The sequence below is a fragment of the Protopterus annectens genome, chromosome 9.part0 (genome assembly GCF_019279795.1).
Source record: "Protopterus annectens isolate FY-2018-M chromosome 9.part0, PAN1.0, whole genome shotgun sequence".
In the NCBI taxonomy this organism is placed as follows: domain Eukaryota; kingdom Metazoa; phylum Chordata; order Ceratodontiformes; family Protopteridae; genus Protopterus; species Protopterus annectens.
In genome coordinates this window covers 632,486,735-632,506,344 of record NC_056743.1, presented here as the reverse complement: position 1 = coordinate 632,506,344, position 19,610 = coordinate 632,486,735, and positions in this window count along the sequence as shown.

The window sequence follows — 19,610 nt, the reverse complement described above, 5'->3', positions numbered from 1 at the left end:
CTAGGCAAGGGGATAGATCCAGTGTTGAGTACATGAGATATGTCTGGATAGTTTTACCAAGTGTCTTAAGTAATGATACTGCTGGAGAAAGAGATTTTCATAATGTACAGTGCAGATAGTGGTTAGGGGCAGCTGCAGGGTTAGGTTTAACCATGTGATTATGGTGAAGCCGGTGTATTAAGCCTAACCCTGAAGCTACTCCTATCCCCAGCCCTAAACAGTGCACTGTGAAAAACTATGTCCGTAGCAATGCCACTATTCAAAGTATATCTGCAGGTGCTATTAGGTATTAGGTTTTATTTATTTGTTTATTTATTTATGTAATGACTGGAAACAATTATTTTTTTTATTTTTCAATAAGCACTGGTTAGTGATTTTTTTTCAATATCCCTTAATATTGATATTTATTTCTGATTTTCTGTGGGTCAATGTTTATAAACATCAGCATTAATGGATATAAACCCAGAGTCACTGTTCTTCTTTAAAAATAATGAAAAAGTATATTTTAGATACATTGTTGTCAGAAATGCAAAGACTAGCACTTATATATTTTATTATTTATTGACTTTTATTGCTGAGAAAGGCCTACTGGGTTGTAGCATATTTTCACTGGAGGCCCAGGAAGAAAAGTTCTGAAGAATTACAAAACATTTTATGAACAATAATTTTACAGTCTTCAAAAATAATGCAAACAATCTGTAGTTTAAATAATTATACCAAATTATACATAATATGAAAACACTGATTAAGAATAGATTCAAGTTATATGACAATGATTTACTATTCAGAGAAATTTTAGACAGTTTATAGAGAAATTACAGATAAGTTAGCATAATACAAACAGGAATTGCAATATGAAGTGAGAGAAAAGCAGGCTTAACCATGTGTCAACATGTATATTTTGAAACAAACCTGGGATTCATTAATGGTCATGTAGGCTTTGCGTAAAGCATACATGATTGCACAACATTAGCATGATTGGCAGCTACAGTTATGAATATACATGCTGAACATTGTGCCTGCATGCTTCCAAGCACTGTTTCATGGCCAGGAGCAGTGCTGGCAGCCATGAAACAGTGATGGGATCATGAGCATGTAATATAAAAAAGCAGTACTTCCTTGTAGGTAAATGTATTATGCCAGCACATGCTGACAGCCTCTACAAAGTAAAGGCAAGTGACTTTTAAGCATTCAGATGTAGGGGAGGAAATATAATTGAGCTAATTTCACAGAATATAATTTAAACAGTGCAGGGTAATTATGAGGGGAGAGTAAATGGAAAAAACTTGCTATGTTAATGTAGTCATATGTGATGATACAACAAAAGACACATTTTTTCAGTAAAAAAAATTCATATTGATGGTAATAATAAATAATCCTTTTCAATGTATTTACCCATGTACATAACTTAAAAACATTCATGCTAACAATGGATGTGAAAGGAACACACACACATTCATATATATATATATATATATATATATATATATATATATATATATATATATATATACACACACACACACACTCACACACATATATATATATATATATATATGTATATATGTATGTATATATATATATATATATATATATATATATATATATATATATATAGGGAATGTATGTGCAACAACTGACTATAGTACCGTATCCTCCACTCCATCCTGTATAAACAAGGTATGAGCCATACAGCAGCAGTGTTTATGCGCAGCTGAAAGGGACATGTTTTAAAATTTGTCATTGGGAAATCATAGATAAGGGGGTATATTACACCGCTAAGAATGTATTTTATATACATGTGCATCATAAACAGTAATATAATAGCAATCAAAATACACAAGTGATAAATGGCAACATAGATCTGATGACATTGCAGTACTTCAAGGTCTCTCTTTGTTGATGTAACTTATCTAATACAGGATTATACTGAATATGCTCACAAGACATTACAGCGAACACTGCCATAACATTAAGCAAACACAAACATATATATTATTTGCATTAATATTAAATGAATAAATACATTTGAGAATAATAACTTCATGCAGAGTTGTTTGTGTCATGTCAATACATTCATAGAATGTTACCCTTGGCTAGAATTGGACAGCAAGCTATCCAAGCCTGACTACAAGCATGTGTATGAATCACATGCATTGCAATGGAAATCTTATTAAAGCTGTGAGACTCCACCTATTTGAGGTCATCACATCTAATGATCATGTTGCAATATGCATGAGAAAATAAGGCTGGGACAGTTTTTTTCTGACCGTAAACCATAATAGTGCAGGTTAAAACACTTGTGGATGTCATTCATGTATAACAGCAGTAGGACATGGCAGTGTTTACAGTCAGCGAATGTGGGTTTTGAACATCTGACTATGTGATGAAAGAAACTACATGATATTTGGAAGAATGAATGCATCACAGTGCCAGTTGTGCAACAAGGTTCAGATATTTTGGTCTTTGAAGCCATGACATCATTTTTTTGCTACATGGAAGGTGTGTGCCTGTCATTTCTTGTAAACAATCTTTCTATATGTTATGGCCACAGTGGTGCAATGGTTAGCATTGTTGCCTCACAGCAAGAGGTTCTCCTATTCGATTATCAGCTGGAGTGTCTTCTGTGTAGAGTCTGCATGTCCTCCCCGTGGTTGAGTGATGCTAAAGGCATGCAGGTAGGTGCAAGCGTGAATGGGCATCACTTCTTTGAATCTACTGCCAATCATGAGCGGACTGGAGTTCCGCTGTGGCAACCCCTAACCGAGAAAAGCCAAAAGACCTTAGTCTTGCTATATGTGCATTTCTCCACATCACTGCCTGCTGCTAGTTATACCCACATGCACAGGTTGCATAATACAGTCATCACTGTGATGGGAAAATGGCAATCAGGCTAATCATCAGTTCAAACACATGCCCGAGTGTCATGTTCTCATGTCACAGGAAAACTCTTACTAGTTCTCATGGGAAAACCAAAGGTAATCCTATCATTATCCTATCATTAACAAAGAAACCACTTCTGTGTGAAAAAAGAGCAGAAGTCATTGTACTCAGAATCATCCATACATGTAAACAGCAGATAGCTGGTGCACAATATTGCTACCTACTTGCACATGCGCAGACATACTGACGCAAGTGTGTCTAAGGAGTAATGGCTGCATTGGAATAGACCGCCAAAGATCACAAGGTACAGAACACTGCCTGAATCACACGCACTGCACTAGAGTGCCCATTTGAATGGATGACATCACCAATTTTTCATACATTGAAGTTATTCTAAAAACGTATGAAGGTGGTTTAATTGCACAGTAAGAGCACACAACTACATATACTACATGTATTAGAAGCCTTTTCTATACAGCATGTCAGCCAACATGACACGGTAACTCATGCAACCACCACTCTGATGCAGTTCTTTCTGACCGCATGATGTAAGTATTGCGTTTCCAAAACTGTTTATTGCTTAGGGGTGATAACAAATCTATAGGGTAATGCTCTGCCAGGGAAAATATGTCTTCTAAGTAGAATTTTACATAAGGACTGTTGTCGTGGACACAGTTGTACATGACAGTACACACAATGACATTATTTAACCAATGATGGATTAGAAACAATCTATGTGGACACAGTTGTACATGACAGTACACACAATGACATTATTTAACCAATGATGGATTAGAACCCCCTACTTATATATTCACACAATCTATGCAACACATAGTTAGCCATAATTACCAGAGGAAAACTGTCAGTTGTAAGGGCACAGTGTGCAATTTTGACATGCTGACCTCATCAGTTTGATGGAGAGAAGATGTTTGTGGTAAGAGTGGGATAAAGGGTTGGGGGCATCTACTCCCATGTTAAAATCTTCCACTGACTGGAAATTGATACAGCTCATCCATACAGGAAGCTATATGTAACTGACATTGAAGCCACACAAACATGTTCCACAGTGGGAGATGTGAACCTCCTGCCTATAAAGTTACACACTCTAGACAGCACAGTGTTTGATGGAAGTGTCACAGGACAAATTTTTTGACAGGAAGATCTCATCACTGTGCTGCAGATATGATGTTTCTGTTAAAAGTGAGATAAACTACAGAGGGAGGTGTGCCTAAAGAAGTTTTCTCCTGAGTGGAAGTGGATACAGCACCTCTGTTGTTGAAAGTTTACTTCCATGACACTAGAACCACACAGCCACTGAATATCACCACTTTTTGATTTGATCTACCTACCTACCCAGCTGCACACTCTAAAGAACACATTATTAGCTGCAAGCACCATGGAATAAACTTGTCTATTATGAGAGAGAGTGCACTTTTGACAGGATACCCTCATGACTGTGTTACAGAGATGTTAATGGAAAAACTGGGATAAAGGGATGGTGGAATTCACCCAGGTTATATATTTTCCCTAGTTGGAAGTTGATATACTTGCCTGCATAGCACGTTATATGTAACTGATAATGCAGCCACAAATGCAAGTTCCCCTTGCTACAGGTATGTTATGAAATACATGAGGAACCAAGCATGTTATTGTAAGTAGAAACATGGTTTATGGAAATAGTTTTGGAACCAAGGAGGTTTATTGGCTGACACAGAAGGGATGGGAAGAGTTGGACAGCTAGTGACAGGAATAGACATACAGACATCCTAAAAATGAGTTCATGCTTCATTTCTGCATATATCTGTGTTCTGCTACTGTTTGCTTTATTATCATAATTATTCATGCAGGATCAGTAAAAGGCAGGCTTCACAACAGGGTACAAGCACATGACTATAACAGCAAGATAATGGTATGCTAAGAAAAGGTGTAGCCAAAATTTACACCCACAGGAGTCACACAAAACACTAAAAAACAGTTTGGCAGACACTAGGATTTAAACATTGAGAGTATTCCAAATATAATCTACAGACCTGAGTATTATCTAAACAGACAGCACAGGAAGTCCTACTTCACTCCCATGTGAGAACATGTAACAGAGAAGGAGAATGTATGTAATCCTCTTCGCTACCCTCATTACAACTTTACACTGTACATTCATCTCTTCAGCGTGTTCAAAGTTAGATAACCTGGTTAAACATAGCTAAGCACAGCAGCATGAAGGAGTCCAGAATAATGCATCCTGGAGCAAAAATTCACAAGACTCTGTCATAAGCTGTGTACTTCCATGTAGCCTCAGTTACAGTTAGTGCTCAGCACCAGACATTGTGCAAATGCAGAGGAAGACTAATGACACAGAAGGGTGAAGATACATATAATCAGGCAGGGACCAAGTAGCTTATGACAGAAGCAGGATAATTTTGGCTCATAACATTATCTAGGTAACATCTACACTTAAAACAGTGCACTAAAAATAGTGAGTAATACTTAATGCCTGGATTAGAATCATTCAAAGTATGCAAAAGTCTGCTAACAGATCTAAACATGATCTCATCACACCACAAAGGAACTCTTACTTCATATTGAAATCACATCACATAATTAAAGGACAATGATGTTTGTGGTCACCTGTTGTGTTTATTTGTTTGACAATGACAACTTACTGAAGCAGAAGGGGTGAACAGAGAGACACTCATAGATGGAGAGAGGAATAGCAACAGGCTATTTTGTGGAACATATAGGACCATTTATATGATGCATTTATCTTACTTATGTCATTATTACTCTGTCATGCTCTGCACAATAAAGTGGTTGCTATAGGGAACAAGAAGGGGTGGTAAAGTAGAAGCAACATTAAGACACAAGAAGGATAAGGGTGGCTTACAAGTCTCCCTCTTGGGGATGGAATGTTTTTGCAAATGCTTTCTTGCTGCACTATTCAAATGATATGTTAATGAAATGGTGTAAATGGAGATAAATACAGACATTTCCAGATTTACAATTAACTATATGGTAGGAATATAAAATGTCATGAAATAATAATTTGACCTACAGCTGTAATTGAACACATGCAAAAACAGCAGTTTACAGACAGGGGAATTATCTCAACAAACCACATATGAATTTATATCAAGCAGCCTAAGAACATTTACAGTAACTGTTTCACAGTAGTGCATTTACTCTGTATTCCCATAGTGCAACAGATTTAAACACATTTGCATGAAATTAATCAGACTACTGTGACCATTCCTCAGCAGTAGTGTGTGATGCCAACCTCCGTGCAAATGCTAAGGACACAAAGTGAAGGCTTTTCCATGAGCCATTTCCAGCCATGTGTGTTGTTTGTGATTCTATTTTTTGTCCAGATTACCCTTGTAAAAAATGGGTTAATGGGACAGTGGTGAAAATAGTTGTAGCTAGAAGACAGCAGGGCACAGGGAAAAGAATCCTGGAATTTGTAAGAGGGTGGTGGGAGAGCACCATAGTTATCCTCTTCTTTACAACTTAAATGTATAATCGTATAAAGAATTTCATGACTTTGGAGAGTCACCATGCCAGAGGATGGATGACAACAACAGAATAATGTTGTATATCCAATTGGCCCAAATCAAGCATGTCCGATGATGTATAGGTGAAGTGAAGAGCTATGTATTGGGCATATGTTTTTGTGAGACAGGTGTCTATTTTTTCTGGGGGGGTTTTTTTTGAGAGAGAGGAATGTTGAGGAAGGTGCTTAAGAATGACAAGATGAGGTTGGTAGGGTAGGTTAGGAAGCAGGTGCAGATATATATGACCTACAAGACAGACAGGGATGTTGATGGACACAAAAGGTTGGGGGACACCATCACTGGTGATAGATAGGGGACCTTGGGGGCACATCCATGTACAACCCGAGAACAGTGATAATTTAGTCCTCACTCTCAGAACTGTTATGACTGTCTCCTGTGTCAGTTGCCTGGGTCACTGCTGAATGTGGCATCATTTTGGCAATACAACGCGGGACTTTTTCAACCATGCCAATTCATGGACTAAGGCTCCTCTCTATAATGCCCTCCAATAGCCCTGTCAGCTCCTGTTAGGTGACAAAATCACCACCTCAATAACTACTGCTTCTGGAGGGTAGCACTGCAGCAGCAGCCAGTGCAGAACTACCTGATGCAGGTGGAGCAAGTAGGGTAGGAGTGGTGGAGGCAGCACTGACAGGTTGTGACTCAGATGTGCTGGGTGTCTGTTCTATATGAGGTGGTGCCACCACAGCTATGTGTGGAGGTATGACAGGTCAAATTCAGTGCTTAGTCTAGATCTCTGTGTTGATGGTCATTTTGTTTTTAGTAGCAATGTATAAAAAATGAAAAAAAAAAGAGAAATAAAGGGTGGGAGGGACAAAAAAAGAGATAATTAGATTAAATGTCTGTCACATTACTTAATTATTTCAATAAATAAAACAACATCATAAATACATAAGTATACCTTAGCCACATTGAAATATGATGGGTAGGCATAAATATGTCATAAAATCAATCAACCACAGTGGAATGATATGACTAATAGAATTATGTATTTCACTGTGCCATGGCAGATATGTGCTTTCTAAGATAATAACTATATTTGCAAATATTGAATTGTTAATGCCATACATTATTGAAGTTGAAATAGCTTATTAATATTAACCCAGAACCAACAAAAAATTTCCTTGTGGTGTACAGTTCAAATACAGGCACCAAATATTCCACACTCCCAAAAGGCCTGTAAAAATTGAATATCTGTTTCTGGGTATTGACCAACACACAAACAATCTGATGTACTGATTGCCTAATGCAATAACTAAGAGCTATTGGAGCAGGCAGGAAAACTTGATATAAAATTTAAGATCTGCTTGTTGAAATGATATACTGTGATGAACTGAGAATACTTCTGTGCCTTGCATTCAGACCTGATGCATACATACCCTGTATTTCCTGAGGTAAGTTAGTCTCTCCTGATGTGCCTCACAGCTTTCTTTAATCTCTGCTTCAGTGGTAGAGTGGAAAAGGAAAAAAAATATGAAAGCATAATGAATGACTGCATTGGCTGACTTTCTGGCTGGCTAAGTAATGCCAAATCATAGACAGGTTATGGGTCAGTATACTTTCACAAGTGAGGGATGTTTGCAGTCCTAAATTCATCCCACATCAGCTAAGGAGGTCCCTTGTGTGTTTCCTCATGTTAGTATAATGTCTCAGTATATTGGATGCCAGTTGCACTGGAGACAGCCTTGGCTAAGCAATTCCAAGACTCGGCCTTATAATGAGGCATAGTGTATTCCCTCTGCAGGAGCCTCCAGCTGTAGCACTCAATGAGGATTGACACAACATCTGTACTCCTCAACACTCCACCTTTGTGCTCCAAATGGAACACTATGTCTACCATCGTCAGCCATGTCTGCAGCAGGCAGTCCAGGCATATGAGTCTGAACTGGTACCCAGTTCTGATCCCACATGTAGCAGCTTGTGCACAAAGATGTACACCCTTACCAACAGGATTTGCACACTCGGTAGCTCAGCAATAACTTGCTAGACACATTGGCAATGAGTACATCAAGAAGAACAGAAAGTTTTAAAAATGGCATTGAGATGTAACCATGTGTGATGCTCAAACTATTAAGGCATGTTTCATTGCTAAACCCTGATATACCAAGCTACCACTGACTGAAACAGGGGAATTCCTGAACATTGTATTAGATCCAGACAGCTTAGCACAGGTTCTCACAAAATGCTTGATGTTTGCTTTGACATGGAAGACTACCAAAGTGTGACCACTGCAGAATTTTCAGGTATGTTATTTAAATAAATGTCAATACATGCATGTATGTATAATATATATATATATACATATATATATATATATATATATATATACATATATATATATATATATATATATATATATATATATATATATATGAGAGAGAGAGACATGCAAGAGAATAGAAGAGACAGATAAGGAGGGGGAGTGGGGGGTAGTCCAGTTTGCAGTAATGCATGAGATGTGTCTTATTCTGCAACTGAAAAGCCGATTGTCTTCTGTTTCTTCTGTCATTTGCTTGGTGATGCTTAGCATTCCTGCTTCATTTCATTTTTTTTATACATAGGGATATCTAGCTCTGCCATTGCACGATCACCTGCATGTGGTAAGCACACCTTCTGCATTTTTATTAATATTCAAAAAGTAAATGTGTATGTAAATGAAGGTTATTTGATTTCATTGTTGCATTAGCATCTTTTAAGTTGTAAGAAACAGTTCATACAACATAGGATTGATCGTTGTTTTTTATCTTGCTTTTTTTTCTGTTTGCCTACTTATTATAGCTGATCCTGCCAGTTATATTGTGGAACTCCTGTCCCTTGATGTCACAGCAGTGATAGCCTCTGATAATGATGATAATGGTGATGAAAAGGTACAGTCAGGGGTGAAGATGATCAGTCTCACAAGTGTAATGTAGAGGTTGTGCCTCTTACATCTCCTACACCTATTATGGACACAGTCAGTATACATACGTATACCCATGACATTGAGACCTCAGACAGGACAGGTTGAGGGTGACACAGTTGAACAGTGTAATGTGGTGGTGACACAGTTGATCAGGGTAGTGTGCTTATTCCAGCTGCAGCACTGGTTGATACTTCTCACACCCATTGGGAGAGCAAGGTGCCACATAGGCAGGTTAGTAGAGGTGCTCAGAGGAGGCCTGCTGTCCACTGTTTTCCTGATGTTGGTGTGTCAGTAAGTGCCACACAGCATATGTGCATGGTGGTCATAGAGGCAAAGGCACATTCCACAAGGCCCTCAGAAGAGATAATGCAAGTATTAAACATTGTGCATTATGAAGTGTGGGTCTGCTGGAATCATGTCAGATTGTTCTTGCACAGGATAAGTGACACACTGGGTAGGACAATATATATATATATATATATATATATATATATATATATATATATATATAATGGAATGTCTGCAGGGGGAGGGTTGACATCCATATGGCTGTAGAGCCACTACATCATACACTGATTCAGTTCTTATGGTGGTATTCCTCCCACCAATCTGTCAGTGATTGCAGTGGCCACACCAAGACATGGCAGGCCACATGGTAGTGGTGGTGGTCCCTGATGGTGTTGTGATTACAGCCCATCCAGCAGACATTAGTCACAGTCAGGTAGCACCCAAATTCTAGTCAGGCCATGAAACTAGCAGTGCAATACCCGGCAGATGTAGTTCTGGTGGTTGGCAGTGATGACACTGAACTAGCTAGTCTACCAGACATGGCTCATAGCTGTTTGAGTGACCAGGATGTAGTACTAACACCTTGCTTGATTGTATTCATGCAGAGACACACACATACATATTCAGTAAATACTTATACATACCCGCTCACACACACACTCTAGTTATCTAAGCAGTACTGTTTACTGCTAAATATATCTTGCTATTGCCCTTGCAAATTGGATACTTAATAAGTTCATAGGTTGGTACTAGACTACAGTCCCTAGGGCCTATACAAGCCTAGCCATAAAAGGAGCGATAAATTCATTAATTAGTATCAGGCTAACTGTCCTTGAGGGCTACTCCAAACCCAGCCAATTACCACATGTGAGAATCAAACCATGTGCCTTTAAGGTGAGAACCTTAACCACTATGCTAACCTCCCTTAAGGAATACATTTTTGTTTTACTTGCACACACTTTTTTGGTGTCAGTCTTGGCCTATTGTACCCTGCCCACTTAACCTTGTGCAAGCGATGACTGTGCCCTGCTCTTTGCACATTTCTTTGTGACTTCAGGTCGCATACATTTCTGATGCTTACATACTCAGAATCCTTCTTTAATGAAAATGTATTGCAGAGTAAATGCTTCTATTCATAGTTCATAATCGCTGTGCATGGTTGCTTCTGTAATTGTTGACCCTCTGTGTATGTGCATTACTGTCATTACTCATGTAGTCAAAGTAGATATTTAAGTCTTGCTTATTGTTATACTTGTGAAAATAATGCTACCCTTGATCTTCTGACTGGTTTATATGCAGTGGCCAGCTGAAAGGCTTGATGCCTGTTAGTGGGCAAAATCCATAGCTGTGTATTGCAAACATCAGTGATAAGGTTTTACTGACATTACTGTGCACCTGGGACATGTATCAAATCAGGGACATATGAGATTTTGTATAACACAGTAATCATTCATACAACGGTTGTTTCTTCCATGCATGTCACAGACTTACCTTGGTAATAACCCCCCCCTTTGGTGGGTTTGCCTGTGTCTGATGCTAACTAAATACAACCATTACACGGATAAGTAAAGGCATATTATCAGATATGTTTAATATTTATATGTGCTAAGATTATTATTCTTTCTTTTAGGTATTCAGTGTGCATGCTGTCCTTTGCATCTCAGCCAGAGCCATGGCATATTGTGCATGTCTATGTCTGTCAGCAGCATCTGTGGCTGGTTGTTTTTCCTTTGACTCCTTATCTGTATCTGCTGGAGATGATGACCCAGTCTTTGGTACTGGGAGCTCTGGTTCTGCCCTTAGTTTCCTTGTTGAAGCTGATGCATGAAAATGATATTATGCAACATTGAATGGACTGTAAGTATTTTAGCAGAGTTGGATGGGTCATATTGCAAGGTACCTCCTGAGGTGTCTAGGCACTGGAGCCTTGATTTTAGCAAGCCAAATACATTTCTGTAACAGTTCTAGTATGGCCATGGGCATCATTGTATCCTTGTTCAGTGGTATTTTATGGGTTTCTCATGGTTGTCATGAGCCACAGTTCCAGTCCATGACCTGCATCCCCAGTAGATTTCTTTGTGGAACGTCAACCCTAGCAAACCTTGTTTACTGCTCACAGGTCTGCCATATGAGGGAAATGTGAAAAACTTCCAAGGTTAACTGCACAGACTCTGTAGATGATCCTTTGGGCATTAGCATTATAGACAACCTTGTAATTTATAGAGTTGTATCCTTTTGTGTTGAGGTACCTTATTCCCTGTTAATGAAGTGAGGTTTCTACTTCTGTGTGAGGACAATCTATGGCCCCCCAAAACTTCAGGGAAATGTGCTATTGCATAAAATTCCTGCATGGTTCTTGCTATCTTCTGTGGGGTGCAAGGAAAACAGATATGGTCCCTTATATATTGTAGCACTACATTAAGAAAATGATGTAATGTTCCAGAAGCTAAGGCCTGACACTCCTAATATATATCCCATGAGGGTCTCTGAAATGTACCTGTAACTTATATATGTGATGTTACACATACTTTTCTTTCCACTTGAATGGGTTCTCCGTGATTTCACTGGGGCCTTAGGTGAAGGCGGCAGAGGTTGAGTATTTCCTCTAATACTTCCCTGTCCTCCCAGTATTGCTCTCCAATTCATGAGGGGTCTTAACACCCTCCTTCTTCTTGGCCAAGGTCTGGCAGCAGCAGCACTGTGATTTGAAGCCTGTTGCACATACAGGTTAATGATGGCAAAATCAACCACTAACATCTTATTTTTCCCTAAGTGTAATCATGGCTGTAACCCAAAAAGTTTTAGATTTCAGGGCAAATGGCTACAATGAGTGTACACGATTGCTTTATAGCTTCCAAAATAGCTCTGCCATGTTGCATTGGTTAATTAGCATGCAGTTCAGCTAATTATGCTGTCGTTAACATATTCTACCAATTCCCTTTGTTTTGGTGCTCTACACTAATATGTAGAGCTGTTTAATGAATACCAAATAGCATGCTATTGTGTGTGCAGCTTGTCGTGCTATCTACATGATAGCTGCATTTAGTGTAGCTGCTAATGAATCTGGCCCTAAGTCTATAAATACCTGCAACATAGTGACAGCTATTAATGAAAAAATGTATTGTGATGTAATTCATGTAGATCTATTTTAAACCTTTGATAAGGTTATACATAAAATACTGATCAATAAATTAGACCAGTTATGTAGGGTGGCCTAATGGTTAAGGTGTTTGCCTTAAAAACACAAGGTGCAGGGTTTGAGTCTCACAAGGGATAATTGGCTAGGCTTAAAATGGCTCACAAGAGCAGTTAGCTTAGTACTAATCTATGAACCTATGAACCTATAATCTTGATAAGATTGATAGGTGGATGGTTTACAAATAAGACATGGCAAGTATCATACATCAGCTGGACAGGTGAAATGTTAGGTAAGAATCAAGATGTTCTGTTCTAGCTCCATACTGGCTTAGGTTGTACCTTTCTAATTTATCTTTTTCATATGAAGGGTTCTACATTTTGTATGCAGATAACATAAAAATAGGAAAAGTGATTATGTAAGTTCAGATAGGGCATGTCTGCCAAAAACTTGACTCAAACCAGTTGGGGACAGGACAATAATCTCCTAAAAATACATCAAAATCCAAACATATGGGATTTGGAAGACATAAATCAAAGGATAAGGATTTAATACAGCACACAATGACTGAAAGAGTGGCTTTATTTAAGGACCTATATATATATATATATATATATATATATATATATATATATATATATATATATATATATATATATATATATATATATATATATGTATATATATATATGGATTCCATACACTAGATCAAATTTTCATTAATTCGAAATAGTGCATGGAATGCTCACTGCAACGAAAGTGCACTTAATCAAAAGTGCACTTACGCGAAGTTCAGTACAACAAACGGGTGTTGTACTGAACTTCCATGCAGTACTCACGGACCTTAGGATTAGGGCACGGGTCATAGTAAGGGGATAGCCTGTAGGCCATGACCCGTGCCCAAAACTTAAGGTCCGTGACGACTGCAGTGCAGTGAAGAACATAGCCATGTCCTCCACTATGGTGCGATAGTCACAAACCTTAGGTTTAGGGCATGAGTTAGGGTAAGGGGATAGCTTTACTAACTATCCTCTTACCCTAACCCGTGCCCTAACCCTAAGGTCCATGACTTTTGCACCATAGTGGATGACATAGACAGTTTTTTATGTCCTCCACTGTGCTGCGGTACTTTCAGTGAAGTGCACTTTCGCGAAAGTTCACTTTCGTTAAAGTGAGCTTTCGCAGAAGTGTGGCTTCCTATTACAAGTTCGAAGTAGTGAACTTCCGTTCTTGTAATAGGAATCCATATATATATATATATATATATATATATATATATATATGTGGGTAGACTCAACTTAGAAGATTCAAGTTTTTCTACTCATATCAGCAGTTGGTTAACGATGGTTATAATATTCTAGGCTGTTTAAAAAAAAAGATTTATAAACTCCAGGAAATCAGAAATGATAAAATCATTGTTTCTACGTTACTTAGACCCAAAGCAGAGTATGGAATGATATTGTTGAAACATTATATGAAAACTAGCATCAGTAAATTAGAAAGAATACAGTGGAAATATGCCAAGAATATCCACTGATGTGAAAGTTTAAGTTATTTTAAAATATTAAAATACCTGTACCATATCTCATGTAGATATTTAAGAGGAAGCCTAAATCAGGTATGAAGGGCATTTAGAGACAAGTGCTTCTGAGAGTGCTTGGCGTTACCACAGCGAAGTAGAAAAGCACTGGAAAATCTGTGTAAGAGAGTGTACAGGAATGAGAAATGTACTAATTGGTGCTAAGAATAGTCTACCAAATTATATTTAAGCAAACACTAGTTTAAATGCTTTTAGGGACAGTGTGAACAATTATTATAGGGATTACTACTGTGTTATACCTGCAGGTTAGAAGAACATTATTGGCCATGCCTGAAATATCTGAATGTATTTATTTATGTTTATTTATTTTACATTTGTTGACTGGGAAAGTTCAACTGGATGCATGTCCATTTTCAGCGGAGGCCTGGGGAGAAAAGCTGCACAGTTAAATTTTAAGGAAAACATAAGGGGCCGGATTCACGAAACCTCCGTGTAAGACTTAATATGTCTTACTCGGAGGCTGCGGTTGAATGGTATGATGTCAGCATGCCATGCATATTCATGAGGGAATGCTGAATCATACCCTAGGCTAACCCAGTCCATGTAGGAAAGTAGGGGGCATGTCCGAATGCTGAGTACTGCAAAGGGACACGCCCCCAGAAGAGTCAGAGGCCTGAAAGTAAACACCCACGAGCGAGTCCTTAGAAATGTCAAGGAACACAACACCACACATCCCCACAGACTATAAACCCTACTGAAAATGTGTAAAATGTAAAAATAGCAGTTTCATTTTTTTTTTATAATTTAAAAAATGTTTGCCAGCATTTGCACGGGTATGCCTTTTGCTCAGCCACAGTTAGCAGACATTGAAAATCATATAAGATCTACATATGCAAATTAAGCCGCCTTTACACAGACACACCTCCTAGCCTGTCTAGACAGTAGTAAAATAAAAAAAGCAATGCCAAGGGTCGAACCAGGGATACTGTGCACCATAGTCAAAGTACTGAACCAATAAGCCATGACAGTTGTACTGAAAAACACAGTATTAGCATATATATAGGAATGAATGAAAATAGAACCATGACAAAGCAGGTTTGCTTTAAGCTGATAAATATCCAAAATGGACAATCAGAGATAAGTGCGGGAAAACTGGCATATATAAGCCCCATAGGTGGGAATACACACCATAACTGATTGTGGTACCCATTTGCAGTCAGGATGGCAGGTGCAGGAGAGGGAAATTGCTTTAGAGCACAAAGGTGGGGTGTTGAGGAGTCAAAATATATGGTTTGGCTCCTAGTCCATGATCATGAAGCACAACTCATGCAGGGCCAGGCTCAATGGGGTGTGTATAAGGCAGAGGCGTGGAACCGGTTGGCACATGATCTCACCAGTGCCACAGGCATTCCGAGGACTGGTGAACAGGTCCGTCACCACCATGCGGACCTGAAGTGATGTAAGGAGGACCAACTGAACCGTTGGCTCCAGGAGGCCCGCCAAATGCCCAATGCCCCACTACTAAGTATCCATGTAATTACGTATGTAAGAAATTCTATCCTAGCCTACAGTATGGAGAGGTATGTTCCAATATTCCTTCATTTATATTACAGCTGCAGGTGTTCGTTCCACAAATCAGTGAGCCTATGCTGATAGGCTGCTGAGGTTGCGCCACCAGGCAGGTTAGTAATTATTTAGCTGGTATTGTTATAGAATATAAGTGAGACAGATTGTAAAAGAGTTCAGTGTTGTAACCCAGTAATAAAGGTGAAATAAGCCTAGAACAAAGATTCTGCTAGTATTGTAAGATTAGATAAGTGATGCAGCCTGGAAAAGAGTGTATTGCAATCCAGTAATAAAGATTAAACAAGTCTCAAATAGAGTTTCCACCTGTATTGTAATATCAGATAACTGCTTCAGCCTGAAAATGAGTGGTAATCAATCAACAAAGGATAGACAAGTGTCAAATACGTAAATTCTGCCATATCAAACAAGTGAGTCAGCTGGAAAGGATTGTTGTAACCCAGTAATAAATGTTAATAAAGCCTAGAATTAAGTACCATTCTGAAATGTAAATATAAAATAAGTGAGAGAGTGTGAGAAAGACATTTTGAAGCTTCCAAGAAAGCTGTAATAAGTCTGGAATAAAGGTATACTGCAGTCACTACATAATGAAATGAATGAGACAGCCAAAACCAAAGAGTGTAATGTCTTGAATAAAGTACAGAACCTGGACTGTGTCCATCCTACAATTTGGATATGTTGCTGTACCCTTGCATTATGGAGAGAGTATGGCTGTATGAAATGCTGCACATCCACAGTTGTCTAGAGCTATATAAATCAAATGTAGCAGGATGCTGTACCTGAACACAGCCAGATATGAACATATATGAATAAAAATGGAATGTATATTAATGTAGCAGTAACATCCCCATCACCAACATTCCTAAGGTTACATACAGGAAACTGTACTAATACATGTAGGGGATATATATCTGCATCTACTAGGAATGTACAGTATATGTATAGGTAGTGTAGGTTGTTAATGTAATATTTCTCCACCCTACCCTATTTTCACAAATTATGCCATTCCACACCAAACTGGGCATGTGTATTCACAATTAATTCCCATGGACATTTGTCCTGTTGGTTCATACATATCTGTATGTACGTTGATGCATGTGCCCTGTTCACATATCCAAACCTGATGGACTGTTGCCACCAATCAACCCTGCATGCTGTTGGAATGTGCACTGTTGTTCTAAATATGCATGTGTTATGCTTGCTGCTCAATGTTCGGAATTCATGGGTGTTTGGTTAATGGGAATACTGATACATGCTGTTACAACTAATTTTGAATGGTGTTGTTTGTTACTAACCCAAAATGCCATAAAATACTGCTAAATAAAGGACAACAGGAAAGGCGGGTTCCAGTGGACCCACCTCTCCCACCTCAGCTGGCGAGTGCACCTGGCACCAGTGCCCAGGCCGGGACCTCCTCCTCTGGTGGCCCTGTGCCACCTTCAGGTGGAAGCACTGCAGGGGATGGGGCTCATCCCCCCTCTGCAAGCGTGGCCGGAGGAGAGCCTCCACTCACCCTCCATAGGGTCCGGTCTGTGGTTCGTAGTGAGATCAGGCGTTCTCTGACTGATCCCCTATGCCAGCTCAAGGCGAGAGTGGCACAACTCACAGGTGTGCCTGCTCTTCCTATCCAGCCCCCAGCACAGCCCCAGCCTGGGCTGTGAAGGCGCAGTGGTAACTGCCCATGGGTGGGGATCTCAGTTCCACTGTTGCCATCTGTGGGCTCATGGGCTCGCGATATCCAAACATCCATCCCTGTCAATTGTGTTTACCCCCCATATGTGTCATACTCCACCCCTGTATGCGTCTTGTTTGTCTTGTCTGTTAACCTCCCTAACCTACCTCCCCAAATATTCACAAAACACTCCGACCAAAAAGTAAATACAGCAGATTCCAGTCCTCAGCTCGGACAGGACGTTCCCAAATATACCTATTTCCTGTACCTCACATTCCACTCTCACCTGGAAAAAAAATAAAAAAGGGCACTCTGTTCCCACAAAAAAAATTACGCCCCATACATAGCTGCCCAATTCACACACATGTCCGCTGGACATGTAAACTGATAATTCTAATTGGCAGTACAACATATTTTGTTGTCCTCACCCCTCTCTCAGGGGTGGAAGGTTTAAAATTTCACACCAAATTTCAAACATATGCACAGCTGTTGCTGATAAAGAAATGGGCAGCTATCGACCTTCCCTACACCCATCCTGCACATCCTGAGCTGGTTTCCCTACAGTCTTTCCCTCTTTGTGCCCCCTTTTTCACCACTTTCTTATTTCCCTATTTTCTTTTCTTTAAAAGAAAGTAGCGCGGGTGTTAGCGGGAGTAAGCAGTTTTAAGCAGTAGTCAGCAGGTGTGCGCTTGTGTGCACTTTAAGCGTAGATAAGCATAGCTAAGTGTCGCGCAAACTCGAGCAAACCCGCTTACAACTGCTTAAAAGTGCCTTTTTCACTCTGTATGACAAGGCCTGTAGTCTGCTCATCGGCAAAATAAAATACCCCTGTCAGTCTCGAACCCCAGACCTTTGAAACGCTAGTCTGCATGAATTACCACTGAGCCACAGCAGATATGCAAGAACTTGGTGCTGAAATAAATATATCATGAAATACAAGGAGTGAATGTAAAGGGAAAATAGGAAGGCCATTACACAAAGCTTGTTCTGTGTATCTTTACTGGCAATTCTTGTGGAATTGCATTACATTAGTGTGAGAAGAGAAACAGGCATGCTAGTAGGTAATAATGTTACAGTAGCACCTTACAAACCCCACACAGTATGAGAGCAGGATAAACACCACCATATTTGAATAGGTAAGAGGCCAGACCTCCCAACTGTGACTGATTTACAGGGATGTCCCTGATTTGCAAACAACTGTTACCTGTGCCCCACTGACTGCCTATGAAATGTACTAACAGTAGGCATAAAGGTGGGGAATCCCACGTAATGGTAACTGTCAATAAATTAAAGTAGACACTACTTGCATGTCAGAAATGGTGTAGTAATACATATGCTCAAAATAAACCACAGTCACAACTGCAGAATATCTGAAATATATCACGGGTGTATCCCACTGATATGTACCTTTCCCTGAGGCTGGTCAAATATATACCTGAGAGTATTTGAGGCCTGCAAGTGTCAGAAACACACAGGCATATCAGCCCATCTGCTGTTACATACTCTGCGAATAGCTATAGAATTACTTCCACAAGCATGCCCTTATGTAGGAGTACAACACAGAAATATCAAAGGATGTAGCCATCTAACATACTAGTGACAGTATAGCAGTTGACAAGCACTGCATGTGCATGATATTCATAATTGTTAGTACAATATACTTAGTTGTCCTCGCCCCTCTCTCAGGGGTGGAAGGTTTCAAATGTCACAACAAATGTCAAACATATGTACAGCTATTGCAGTTAAAGAAATGTGCAGCTATTGACCTTCCCTACACCCAGCCTGCACATCCCTAGCTGGTGTCCCCACTGACTTCCTGCTTCCTGCTTACAACTGTTTAAAAGTGCCTTATTCACTCTGTATGACAAGGCCCTAGTACTGCTCAGCAGGAAAATAAAATACCCCTGTAAGTGTCAAACCCCAGACCTTGGGCTCACCAGACTGCATGAAGTGCCACCAAGCCACAGCAAACATATAAGAACTTAGTGCTGATAGAAATATATCATGCATTACAAGGAGTGAATGTAAATGGAAAA